This window comes from Strigops habroptila, chromosome 2, assembly GCF_004027225.2.
Source record: "Strigops habroptila isolate Jane chromosome 2, bStrHab1.2.pri, whole genome shotgun sequence".
Classification (NCBI taxonomy): domain Eukaryota; kingdom Metazoa; phylum Chordata; class Aves; order Psittaciformes; family Psittacidae; genus Strigops; species Strigops habroptila.
Genome location: NC_044278.2, coordinates 59,951,438 through 59,965,810, shown reverse-complemented (window position 1 = coordinate 59,965,810; position 14,373 = coordinate 59,951,438). Strand labels below are relative to the sequence as shown.

The 14,373-nt window shown below is 39.0% G+C and overlaps 1 long non-coding RNA gene across 1 annotated transcript in view; it reads left to right on the top strand.

The window, feature by feature from the left end:
* The window catches only part of LOC115604244, a 107,060-nt gene that overhangs the window by 53,317 nt on the left and 39,370 nt on the right, over positions 1–14,373 (top strand). The gene's annotated exons all lie outside the window — the stretch shown is intronic.

Genomic DNA, 14,373 nt, shown 5'->3' with positions numbered 1-14,373 from the left:
TGACATAGACTCAGTAGAGAAATGCAGCATTTTCTACAGACAGTCTTTGTTCACCACATTACAGTTGAAAGAATTGTAGAGCAGGCTCGGTAGATAACCCACCTTCTTAAAACAAGAGGGTTTCTAATTTCCACACGTCCTAATCACAGTCACATTACTTCACTCTGTGTACCAGACCCCTCAGGGCTGGCTCTAGGTTTTGCTGTGAAGTCACATGTGTGGGGCCTGAGGCATTTTTCCATGATGCCTGCAGCTGGGGAGTGTGAGATTTGGGTTTGTTTTTTCTTTCTCTCCCCCCCCCCCCCCCCCCTTTTTTTTTTCTTTTTGCCAGTTGGGATTCTCTAACTGCTTCTATTGTCATGGGTGGCTGGCTTGGGCAGTAAGGAAGAGAGCAGCACAAAAGTAATTGCTCCCTCTGTTTCATACTTTTTTGCGATGAGGATGAAGATGCTGCAATATGTGGTTTTTGAGGGAAAAAGAGCTGCTCCCCTTGCCTCCTTTCCCAAACCAGTGTACTTGATTTCCAAGTAATGAATTCGCCTCTGTTTCCCTACTTTTGTTTCTTTGTTGGTTGGCTCTTGTGTGTGGTTATATTATTCCTCCAAAAAGTAGTGTCCCATCTGATTTGAGGCATCTTTCTTCTCTCTGTTATTATTCAGCATCCTCAATGGTAGTTATAAAATTGATGTTGATGCCAGCAAGCAGTTATGACACTTAGAGTGGGGTTTTCTTGAGTGCTGAAGAGGCTTTTCAAGAGTGATAAGCTCCTTCTTTGCTCCTTACTCTGCTGAGAGCATGTTCTGAAAGGCAGAGGGTCCTTTGGAGTCTGTGTCTGCTTCTTTCTTTTTGGAGATTTGGACCCTGAAACAAAGGGATGCCAAGCACCTGGGGCCCAAGAGGCTGGGAGGCATCCAAAGAAAGCTTTTGGGGCTGCTGTGTGTTTCAGATGGGACACATGCTAAGAGATGACACCACACAGTTTATGGAGACTGCCTCTGCCATGTTATATAAAAGAGAGACTTTTTATATTGCAACACTATGCCGACAAAAAAACTGTATCAAGGCAGAATGTTAGATAAGACTTTTTTTTTTTCTCCAAAAGCTTATCAAGTCAAGTGTATTTGTAAATCTTGTGAATTCCACTTATTTAAAAAGACAGTTTTTGTATCACTGTTTACATGCACCGGATCAAGTCTTACTGGAGTTGAAACCACATAAGAGAAGAATTGGGCCAACCTGAAAACTATTCTTAGGATCCAAATGACACCACTGGGAGAGTTTAGCCTGACAAATTTACCCAAAGTTGGAAACAACCATTTGCAGTGGTATGTCAGATGCGGTTTAAGCTACAAGAAAAGGTTAAGGTTTGTCATCCAATATTTATGAAAAACAAAGCAAGGCATTCTTATTTTGGTTTCTCATTCAAAGAAAAGCCCCAGATTGCTAGGAGCATTTCAGTAGAATAATTTCTTAATCACCTTTATATTCTTAGGCATATCTGGCCTTTAAAGTCCGTATAAAAACTCCCAACAGATTTCCCTGGGATTATGCCCTTCAGAACGTATGACAGGAAGAACAAATACTTGCCAGGCTTGGGCCATTGCCTGGCAATCCCAAGGGAATGCCTTTCTGATCCCCACAAGGCAGTCCTCAGTCACCATTTTACAGGATAAGGAAAATCCGTCCGTTCCCAGTGATGACAGAAAGAGACAGACTGTGTGAGGTGGGATGTATTGCTCTCTGTTTGAGACAAAGAGAGAATGATAGCACACTAGCAGCCGAGGGAAAGGCAGTTAGCAGAAGGCTTTTGTAAAGCAGCTAGAATATTTAGTGTTGTCACTTCAATGTAAACAAATACAAATGCATTAATAAAATATCTTGAATTGTCCTAATTTCAGAGTGTGACAATATTTTAAAATTCCTTCTAGCTTGGTATGTACTTGAATGCTTTTGCAGATGACTTCAGAGATCATTTTGATTTGAAGGATTTATGTTTTAAACAATATGACCTATGAGACATTTATTAGGTTTTTGTAATTTTGAGAGTGAAGCACTCTATTAATGTGTTTGGTTTTTGTTTTTGTTTTTTATTTTATTTGTCAAATAAACAGATACTACCTGGAAGAAATAATCATTCTCACCTAAACTTTCATTATTCCAGTTGCGTTCTGTGTATCTTTGCCAAATTGCTGTTATACCAACTTTGGGCCAGAATCTGAGATTGCTTTGCCTCATACCTCTCTGCTTGGCCACAGTCAAAGGGACTTTGATCCTGAAAGCTGTTGAATAAACCACGAATTCCATTATAAAATTCTGTCATATTGACTTCCTTTTTTTAAAATAATATTTAATGCCAAATTACTGATGACTTATTTATTTTTACTTTTATTATTTATTCATTTTTATTTATATATTTACATTTATATTTATATATATTTATATATTTATATTTATATATTGTTTATTTATTTTTATTATTTTTATTTTATTTATTTTATTTTAGTGAGCTCACCCTCGATCATGCAGACCATTCTATCTGTCCTGTTTCTGCAGATAAATGCCATCTGCAATTGCACTCACTAATGGCAGCTGTGCTGGGCATTCACAGTATGTTTCTTGCCCTTGATTAATTTCGAAGTTTATTTTATACTACCACAAAAGTAGGACTTCCATCAGCTTCTTAAAGTCAGTTAAAAATATCAACATAGTAACTGTTAAGGGATTGCTTTCAGCTAGAAACTATGTTCATATTATTTTTGAAAGTTGTTTGCCCAGCTTATTCTCAATGGTCTTCAGTAAGGGGGACTCCAGACACTCCACAGGCAGTCCCTTCTGCATCTTCAATGTCTTGAGTGTAAGAAAGTCTTTGCCAACATCTGACCCGAATCTCCTTTGCTTCAATGTAGGGTTGTTACCTTTTGTCATCTCGCTGCAGACCTGAAACACAAACTCTTCCCTGTCTTTTTGCACGCTTTTTCAAATTTGAAGTTTTTGTTGTTCATGTCCACTCATTCTCTTCTTCTTGAGTTGAAATCACCCCAGTTCACGTTTTCTTGCAGGTCACGTTTACCAAACTTCTGATCATTCCCATTCTTCTCTTTTGGACTGTCTTGAAGATATCTTTCTTGAAATGTGGTGCTTTAACAGGGCCCATGCCAGTGCTCAGCTGACCTGCATGAACACTGCCTGTATCTTATAAGAAAAATTCTGTCTGCACAGCTCTTAACAGGTTAGCCCTCCCATATCCAGCTATATTTGATTTTCTCTCCCACAGCTCTGGGGAAAAAGACATTCTACCTCATTCAAAATGAAGCTTCAGTCTTGTGTTGCCAGCTCCTAACTGGTGAAACCTTCTTCAAATGCTGCTTAAGATGGAAAGAGGGTCCCAGGCATAATTGAAGGAGACTGAAAACCAAGGTTTTTCTGTGTAGGTGAGGCACATAATTTTGGCCCCATACAATTCTTTTTGGTTTTCATTCCAAAATGAAAATCTCCTGAAAAAACAATGTTTAGTTTTATCTTTTTTTTTTTTCTCCTGGATTTTTCCCCCCTCACATAATTATTTACAATATTAATTTAACCAGAAATGGTGCAAAAGTAGAATTTTGCTCAAAAGATGAACAAAAAGAATCTTGAATTTCAATTTTCTTTATCGTTATTTCATCCAAAGTGTCTTGCATAGTTAAGCATGTAAAATATGGCTTGTTGTGATCTGTTTAAGACTTCATCTTAAGGTCAGTAAAAATTTTGTAAGAAAACTCTCACACAATTCTAGAGCGGATGCTCTCCTCTTGGCTTCAATCAATTAAGCAAATAAACTGTTAGGAAATTCTAACATAAGTCTGTCTCCTGTGTAAATTCATTCAGATTTTATATCAGGCTAGTTTGTTTACAGCTGCATATTTTGACTATTTTTTAAAAAATTGCATGATTTCAATCACAGGAAACTTAAACTTAGCGGCCTCACTCCCTTAAAGTCAACAGAAAGCTCCCTTGAGCTTCCTTTGGGAAGGACTGAGCCTTTAATCTGTATTTGTTTAATAATAAAGTCCCTGAGATAGGCTCATAGATAGGTTTCTTTGAGCCACACTTGTAGCAATATTAAGCATGTTTTTCTCTCCGATCTACCTTGGTTTCTTAGATTGCTTAAGCAGGTACTAATGACTTTGCTACCATGGTCTGCTCCTGACCCTCTGGCTTGCCTTTCTATTCCTAATCCATGAAGGTAGATAAATATTTTGCAGCAAAAGTGTGAAAATATATATATTTTTAAATGAGTGGTTCATCATTACTCTGCTCTTTTCTTATTCCGTTAAATTGCATCACACATGATAATTTCTGAACAAACATTTGCAGTCAATATTTGCTAAAAAAGTCCAACTCAATCTAGTAAATAAAGCATTAGAAAACATAATTTTTTCCTTCACCCAGCTAAATTAAGACTTTAAAACAAGTAAAAACTAAAGACAAAGGGAATTTCTTAAAACATGAAGGCCTGCGACGCATTTGCATTTTGAAATTAATTGCTGACCTAATTATTTGTCACTAGTAGGATAAGTTAATCAAATATAACTTACAGTAAAGCTTCTAAACACCCACAGGATTTTTTCCCCCAGAGTAAATTGTCATAGTGGTCCAGTTTGACAATCCATTCTCACTGTCATCTTGTGACCAAAGGAAGACTATCTGGGAAATGGTACCATATGGAGACACAAGAGAGAATGAAATACTTAGATCTCTTGTACAAAGGCATGATAAGCTAACAGTCACCAGAGAAAGTCAGGAACGACAAAGCTTTGAAAAAAGAAATACCCTGCATTTCAAATCCATTTAGTTTTATTTTTATACTGTCTCCAATTTGGACTAAAATACTCTGATATTAAATATGCATATAAAATAGAAAACAAAAGTATTGTGTAATGTTTCATTTCTAGTTTATCTGTGGATCTGCAATTAATGCTTAGCATCAGTATGACAGAAAGGCCAGTACTATAGACTAGACTAGGACCTTTTCTTCTTCATGTTAGGGAAATCAACTGTGTTATCCACAGATAATATGTCACAACCAACCACTTCATAACATGAGGCTGAGGGTGCACAGTTTTATTTCAAAACACACTCTGTGTGTTTTGAAAGAAACAAAATCTGGTGAAACTATCAGGTAATGTGACCAATGCATTATTTTCAAAAGATGCACCTAGGCATTTGAGTTAGAAATACCTTATCAGTAGTAGTATGAACTACTTCATTGCTTCTATTATTACAGTACGGCCTCCCCCCTGTCATCTGCTGGCAATGGCAACCCACAGTAAAGGATGTTTTTCTGATCATTTTGCACTCATTAAATACAGCTGTCACAATAGTGGATGCAAGAATGCATACAAAACTTTTATGCCATGTCAAAATAAAGCAGAAACATTTTAAAAAGATCTGAAACCTTTGAAGCCTTTTCTTGAGAAATATTGAAATATTGCTTTTTGTTGTTGTTGTTTCCAACAATTGAAATTGTTCCACAGCGACATGCATTAAAACTCACTGCAGAACAAAACATCATCCATCAAAATTAAAGAAAAAGAAGAAAAAATGGAGAAGAAATAAAAACAAATGAATCTCTCAGAAGCACAAAGTGTTTGGTTTCTGAGTCTGAAGTTCTGGTTCATCACCTGGTTTCTGTGGCTGAACGCATGTTGAGTTCCAAAATCTCAAGTGAGCTGACATTTTCTTCTGGATCATGGATGAAATCTGCCTCATAAAGCTTCCAGCTGAGCAAAAACATCTTCCCCAAGTTCACCATTCTGAGAAATGGCTCCCTTTCAGGCTAAGCAGCAGTAAATTCTGTAGTTGTTTGACATTATTGCCATAAAAATAAATATTTAAAAGGGCAGCATAAATGACCCCAAAGCCATTCTGTAACCAGTGTGAACAGAGAATCCCATATGAGTAGCATTAGTTAATATTCTTCTCTGTGTGCAAGTGTCTTCTGAAGAACTGTAGCATCCAAGGTGACCTGTTGAAGGCTTTGGTCACCCTCAACTGGAAGAAAGTAATAATTTACACCTGTCTTGCACCTCCCCATTTCAGGATTGCATGATTACTTTAAAAACAAGTGGCTAACTTTGAAGCATCTGCTTGAGCTGATTACCACCCTGAAACTGTGGAGCAGAGCCCTCGACCAAACATACAGATTTTCAAAAGATACGGATTTTTCAAATTACACCCACCTTGTGGATAAAATGCCTACTCACAAGAACAAACTCCAGATATTCTGTATGCCTGATCTTAAGCTTTAATCAAGAGACTTTAAAGACTGGACCACACAGGTATAAATCTACTACTTTTATTACTTGCAGTTACTCATTTAGCTAAAATAACACAAACTCCATTATCTTCTTGTAAAAGTCCTACCTTCTGCCTCTCCTGAAGATATGGGCTGGGGCCAATTATGTGATTTACTTGTTGTGGGCTTTACATTCCCTTTTAATTTCTAATTTGCAATTTTTGCTTGTGCAAACGATGGGAAAAAACATGCAAGTGCATGTGTGTGTATGTGTGTGTGGGTATAAATGTACCCTTAACATATATCTGAGAAGTGCTTCATGCTCACAATCCTGTCAGCAGTAGGATGCAGCAGGGATGCTGGGAAAGGAGGCCCTCGAAAGCCATGGCTGGGTTGAAACAGCCCCAAGTTGTCTCCTTCCCCCTGCAAAGTGCAAGTATGTGGTGGCCAAAGGGAGACAACTTCTAGCATCCATGCACTTGGCACCCATGCAATGCAAGCTGCTTTCATTATGGGAAGCTAAGTGTGTCTCTGTGAGATATGGTGACACTACAACTGTTGTGTGGAGATACACTCAGCTGTCTCTCTCTCTCTCTCTCTGACTGGCTTCTTCCTGATGCAACTGTTTCCTGCCCCTTTCACTTCTCTTTTTGGTTGCCTTGTGCCCTTTACTTTTGCCGGAGGTGTCTTTCCTGAGATGAAAGAAGGAAAAAAATTATCCCTGGCTTTGGGAAAAGGAGAAAGACAGCATGAAGCTTACTGCAAGAGTATATTCACCTAGAGCAGCAGTTTTTGTTAATGAGTGTAGCAAAAGTATGACAGAATTTGTGGGTGAGAATATTAACACTGGGAAGAACATTCCTGATCTCTCATTTACCTTTACTACCTACCACTACCATTCCTGGCTCAACCCATCCCAAGCTCAGCCCAGCTGAGTCACCTGCTAACTTCTACTTCCCAGACTGCAGAAAACTTTGCAGACAGTGATCTAGCAAAACTGAATCTCAGGGCACTATGTAATCTAATCTCAGCTATGGCTGTACGGTCAAGTCCCTTTAGGACTTAACTGTATAGGTATGAATCACAGTGGAGTGACCAGTGGGATAAAATACAGCCAGAAGAATCTCAGCACGTAGGTTGTAGATGACTATGAACAGAAATTAAAGGTGAAGAATTTGGCATGCCATACAGAGAAGAAAGAGGTGAGTGAGAATTCAGTTAAAGGGCACAGGTAGTGAAAAAGGAGATAGAAGAAAAGAAGAACAGCAGAAACATGAAAAATATGAGAAAGAGAGGGGAAAATGCAGTGGAGGGAAGGAGAAAGGTTCCTATGGCAGAATATAAGAGGGAGAGGAAAAGGACTGGTACAGCAGTAGAATGGAAAGAAGGATGCTGCTCTTAATGAAGGGCAGTGCATGCAGTGGGAAAAACTTTCTGGGGAAAGTTGAGATAAAGGGGAGACAAAAAACCTCATGAAACATCCACAAGTAACAGCAAGCTCCCCTTGCATGCATCCACATCTCGCCGGCCCACAGTGTGTGACTTCTCTCCCAGTGCTAAAGCTCTCCTGGCCTTGGGCCAGCTGGGACACGCTGTTGATGCCCTGGCTGATGCCCTGAATGCTCCTGGCCCTCCCTGCTGGGACCTGTGTTCCTCTCTATTGCTATCTCATTCCAGACCAGTACACTCGAGTGCTTGGCCAGCTCCTGTCTTATGGCTTTCAAAAGTAATTTTCAGACTGGACGGTAATCTCAAAATCTGCCCAAGAGGGCACAGTATAATCCCAGCTCTATTTTAAAGGTCAAGTCCTGCAGGTTTTGCTCAGTTTTGACATATTCAGACCTTCCAGTGATTTAAAAAAAGCCATTGACCTAGATAAAGGGAGGGCAGAACTGGGGCCACAGTCAGATTTCCAATATATAAAGTGACTTCATTTTCATGTGGCTTCACTGTACCTGTTGTAAGGTTTCACTGTTCTGTTTCTCTCATTGAAATACATGGAAGGATCTGTACATCAAATACATAAAAGATTTGACTTTTAATTCCTACCGTGTATTTTGGTAAGAGGAATTAAATGTCAAAACACAAAAGCAATTATACACTTAATGGTAAAAAACATATAATCAAGTCATTTTTTTTATTTTCAAATTGCGGGGATTGAAGTAAAAGGGCAAGAGGGTCTTACTTTGACATTATGTGAGATGGAAAGGCACATTTGTATCCTTTTGTACCTCTTATAAAATGAATATGCCTGTAATCAAACCCATTCATTTTGAAAAAGAGATTGTGCTTTAGATCTATGGCATATTTGCGAGGGTGTTGAGAAAGTACCTAAGTAAAATGTGCCATAGGAAATCAACTCTGGAGAAATGCAGTTATTCTTCATGATGATATACCACTAGTTTGGCATAACACTTGAGGTGAAACAAAGCCTGCTGGTATGGCAGAGTCATCGCTGTATATTTTACCTACCATCATTACAGCAAGGTAGGCAAATTTTTCTAGCTCTGGAAGCCCCCAAGCTGCAAATTGCTGGAGGCTGGGAGAATGATCTGGGGCACCTTGCTATCTGGGGCACCTCTTGTCCTTTTCTGTAGCCAGCTGCTGGCGGCCACTGTTGGTGTTAAGATGCAGGTTCTTAGATCTGCCTTTGTCACGGCAACCTTTATGTTCCTTTCCTCTACGTACCCAATAAATTTAAAGGGGGAAGAAAGCAAAGTTGGGCTCGTGCCTCTGTATTCCTATGATATTAGAAACTAGTGGCTAGTTGCTAGTGTGTCTGTACAATCCCTACCGCAGTGAAGCACTGCTCCTACTGCTAGGCTGGTAGGCACCTTTACGTTACGTGTGGGCACTTTATAACACAGTGCATGGCTAATGTGGCATTATGTCCCACAGTCCTAGTGAGCTGGTCCTCTAGACTGGGCACAGGACAGGGTGCATCACAATCTCTCTGGCCTAAGTAGGTGGGTCTCATTCCCAGAGGCTAGGGATGACGTGCACATTTGCAGACTGATCTGTCATTTCTCTATTTCAAGTCCCTCTGCAGCTGAGACAGACTGAAGGTACAGGAATGGACTTCTATGAGCTTAGAGACATCATAGTCCTGGCATGGCAGCTTTTCCACTTCTACAGTGGTTTGTGGGGGAATAGAAGTCCTACTAGTGGTGAATACTGCTACATTACTGCAATACAACAATTGCTTGCATTCACCATCAGTCTCGGAACCAGTAGGCCAAATTCCTGTTTACTACTTCAAAACCTATGAACATCTACCAGAAACATACCAGAGGTAAGGTGTGGGATCATTCATCCATCCCACAGACTAGTGTACACAGATTGCTGCAAATTCTAGGGTATGATTCCTACTGACAATGATATTGCATTCCTGAAGGCATGAAAAAGGACTAGAAATTAATATGAATGTACCTCCTATGAAAGTAAACGTATACAGTGGAGTGGCCTTGGAATGAGCTAGAAGAAAGCTTCCAAAGTACAAATCTGAAAACACAACTTAAAATGACCCAGTAATTAAATTCAGGCTGAATTACCTGTCAGCCCACAGTTTTGTCATTCTAAATAGGAAATATTTCTGGCATGTGGTGATTAACTGTACACAGAGACAGTTATCACTCTGCTTAAAGTTTGTCCAGGTAGCCAAGTTACAGGGAAGGTTTCCTTCAATGGCATTACACCTGTAACCTGTCCCAGACTAAAAGTAGGTTATTTAATATGGAGCTGGGACAGCTAGGGCTCTATTTTACTGTCAGCTCTAATTCTTGACTTCTAAAATTCATTTTAACACATATTTTTTTGTAGAAATACTTATGTGTTTTCTCACTGCCTCTTGTGTAACGGTAACATAAAGATTAAAAAAAACCAACCCCCAAACCCACAACAAAAAACTATGTAAAAATAATCAGTTAGGGAAGTATGAGAACACTGGCTAGTTCACCTGGACATCTGCCACTTCTTTATGCCACTTCATGTGTATAGAGGTCTTAAAACCTCAGAAGATTTTAAGATAATATTTGTATGTTTTTTATGTCTAAGAAATTGTAAAACATCTATTTTGTGTCCCAAAACACTATTATATATCTATATGTAGCTTTCATTTTTGGTAGCGGTTATCTACTAATGTATATTTAGGGGCTTTTGGAAATCTAATGTTAAACCATGGTATTTTTTACTTTCTGAAAAGAGAAAGCTTTTGATAACACAAGAGGTGAAAAAAACCAACCTGCTAAATGGTACTTATTGAGAAAGAGGATTCTCTCTTCCAGGGAAAAAGAGCCATCAAACTGTTAAATTCTACTTGCAGGCTTGCAATTTTAATTAAAAAAAAAAAAAAAAAAAAAAAATCCTTTTTATTTTTTTTTTACAAAGGTTAATTTCTCTCAGAAATCCCATTGTGCTGAGCTTCCCCACAGAGAGAATGCAGTGACTGGTGAAGGAAGTCACTGAAAACAAATTTTTTGATGAACATTTTCTGTCACCCTTTGCCATCATGGCATACATTTTCCTGTCACGTAATATACGGTAATTATATGGATTTTCCTCTTTCCAAATCAGAGGAACGTTTCCTTACTTGAACGGAGGGGCCACAGACTACTAGTCAACCTAAAAATCCTGTTAGCATTACATCTCAGCACAAATAAAGAATTTGGATCAGTGCCTTGTTAGATCACCGCTATTTCTAGCTCGTTGGGTAAAAAGAGCATTTTTTGCAGCCTAGTTTGATAAGTAAAAGGTGTCTTTCTCACCTGCGTGCACTCTGAATTGTCACTCTCATTCTTTGTTCCTTTGCATGTGGCTGTTGTCAGCTCCCGAGTCACAGAACCACTTGCAGGAATGGCTCAGGAGAGTTTTGGAAGAAAGGAAAGGGAATAAAGGAGCTGCATTTTTGTTTAACAGGAGAAGAAGAACATAAAGAAAAAAAAGGTGTTCTCAAGAATGTAGCCTGCAGCCTTGTCAGGTAGCATTTCTTCAGATGGTTTTTTTTCTCTCCCCTTTCCCACCCCAAGATCTCTCTTCATCATTTTTTTAAACATTTCTTCTGGGACAGGGACATGAAAGTGAATTGTGGGTCAAAGGCAAGAATTAGGGGTTGCCAGGGTTGCTTTCTGATGGCTTTACTTCATCTTTATGTCCAAGATTTTGCTGGTTAGCAGGTACCATGGGTTATCCATTCTAGTCACATCATTTTCTGCTTGATGACAAGCATCACACCTTCATCCATCACATTTACATTTCAAACTGCCACACTGCTCTATTGATTAATTATTTAGCAGCTCTTGGCCACTTGTGAGTGCGTCTGTGCTCACGTTTCATGGAGAAGGTCCGTTCCTTTTGTTTATGTGCAGTTTTGTAAAACAAAAAAATATGTAAAGCCTTTAACATACACTCATCCTAATAACCTGTGTGTGCATGCCTGTATATATGCATACGTGTGTGTATATTTAGGGGGGTGTGTGTGCGTACATTGGTACAATTAGGTACACATAGGGAGCGGAAGCAGGTAATCTGATCAATAAGCACATGCTCACACTGATAATAGATTTCTGAGTTTTCAGAGCACTGAGCAGCAGATCAATGAGACCTTGCAGGTGTGCTGAAGCTGGGAATTGCATCAGCTACATCATGCTCCCTATAGACTAGGGGGGAACATGCACTTTGTCCTCTGGGTTCTGTCACTTAGAGTGAAAACAGGTGGAAGGCTTTTGCAGGTGCCTGGTAATGACTATATTTCTTCCACATCACAAGCAGGAAAGAGCAGCCTCTGAACAGGACAGGGGATCTGGTTCCACCTACAGCTCTGCCTGCCCTGGCAAATCACTCCATCTGTCTTTTCCTCAGTTTTCCTTTGGTGAAATGGAGAATTCGGATTTAATATTACAGTCCTTTTGCATGCTTGATTTTATCTGTGATAAATCCACTGTAGAAATGAAATATCTCACTTAGTTTTGAAATCTTTGTAAGAGTGGTGTTTGGCCTTGCTTCTGATCCCTGAGGTGTTCTCAGGCACTCTGCTTTGGCTGGACACTTTTCTGATCCACCACCACCTCTCTCCCAGCAGTTCCCGTGAGACCACTCTGTAATCGGTTGGTGTCCCAGGTGGTGGTGTGCTCCAGAATACTCTCTGATATTTGTAACTGCTATCCCAAAGATGCATATCTCTAGAAGGAAAAGCTACACGAAGAAACCAAGATAAAGTATTTGATGATGGGAAGCAGAATGTTTTCAGTAAGGATTTGGGAAAAATCTGATGTTTATGACATCATGTACTTATGTTAGATCAGGAAATATCATCCTGAATTCTAAAATAAAGTTAGTATTTGGATCTGTTTTAATGTTTTCTACTGTTTTCGTATTTTACAAGTTTGTTACAGATAGAATCCAACAAATGTAAATGGTGGTTCTGTTTCTTGCTATTCATTTTCAATAATTTCTGACTTATGCAAAGCTTATTAAATTCAAAGGGAGTATGTACATTAACTTAATAGGCTCTGGATGAGACCCTGGAAAAGGAGGGACTACATGGTTCTTATTGCTCCATCTCTTGCATTTTTGCCTTTATCCTTCAAATTGTAAAAGTAAATGTAATACCACTGACTTTCTAATGGGTGGGATTTGTGCCAGGCTTGAGTTCATTGCCTGAATGGTGTAAGGCTAGGGCTGGTCAACATTTTTCTGTCAAGAATGGTTTATTATAAAGTACATAAGGAACTTGTACAAGGCAAGTGAATGTCTTATTTATATATTTACAGTAAAATATTACAGCATTCAGACAATAAAGCAAAACCATCTGCTTGGTCTACTAGTGATGTTAGTACACAGGGAGTAACTGACTGGCTCCTTTCTATGAAGACCACTGAAATTAAAGATGAAGTCAGCTTTAGTCCTGACTTGTAGAGGATTCGGATGTTTAGCCGACTATAATCTCCATCTTTGACCGCAGTTAAAAAGGAATATGTAATGTTTGATTTTTTTTTTTTTTTTTTGCTATTACTTTCGCTCTGTGTTTGCTTCTCCTCCTGCCTTGTTAAGTCCCTTTCTGTCTCTTTTTGCAGAGAATTTTCTGCAAAGTGCAAATTCATCATCTGGGTTTTTTTTCAGCTCTTTCACAAACTCCTCCACCTCTGGCATTTAATGCCAGCACTTAATGCTGACAAAGGCTATTTTGTGTGGAGAGACTCGATTTCAGGCAGACTGAACTCTCCAGTTTATGTCTATATTTGTCCATCAGGGACAGGCCTGAAGAAAGAAAGGTTGGTGGCCTGGGCCAAGTGCATTCTCTTGCCTTGGGTAAAAGAAGGAATGGGAGACAGAGCAGCTATTCCAGACATCCTCCATGTCCTCTCCAAGGTCACACTCTTGTGCAGCACTGAGACTTATGTCTGATAAAGAAGACCACTGAATCCCGGCTAGTGAGTGAATCAGTTTTCTTGCTGTGGTATGTAAGGGAGGAAGGGAATGTAGCGTAGCGTGGACGTCCATGGAGGGAAAAAACAGCAGTGGATAGTCTTTGTAAAAAGTCCTGGCCTCTCAATTTCCAGTATACTATGAATATACTGAGAAAAACTCTGTATTTCTGTTACCTTAAGTGGTTTACACTGAAGTAATATCTGCATGTGAAATGTCACAGAGGCAGTACTGAGTTATAATCACAATAATTAAAACTTCAAGTAATTTGAAAATCAGCACTTTCATGGTTAAACAAAGGTGATGATGTCTATTACTTCTACAATTAACAAAGCATCTTCTAAAGTGCACAACTCTGAAAGATGCTGCAATTTGCATGAACACTGAAATGGCCAAATCTGGTTTAAGTACAAAAATGAAGGACAGAACGTGAACCTTTAATGTGTACAACAGAGTGGTTTCTCTCACATCAGGAAAATGGCAATACTAGTACTATAGCAATATTTACTAAGATCAAGGACATAATTATTTAGACCTCTGAACAATACTGTTCCACCGTAAAGATCTGAAATTAAAAGAAAATCAAATGAAACTCCCTCTCTAATGTTGCCATTATATAGTGTCTGAGAATGTATTTACAAGCCTTTACATTTTTTAAATTACCTTTGAAATAT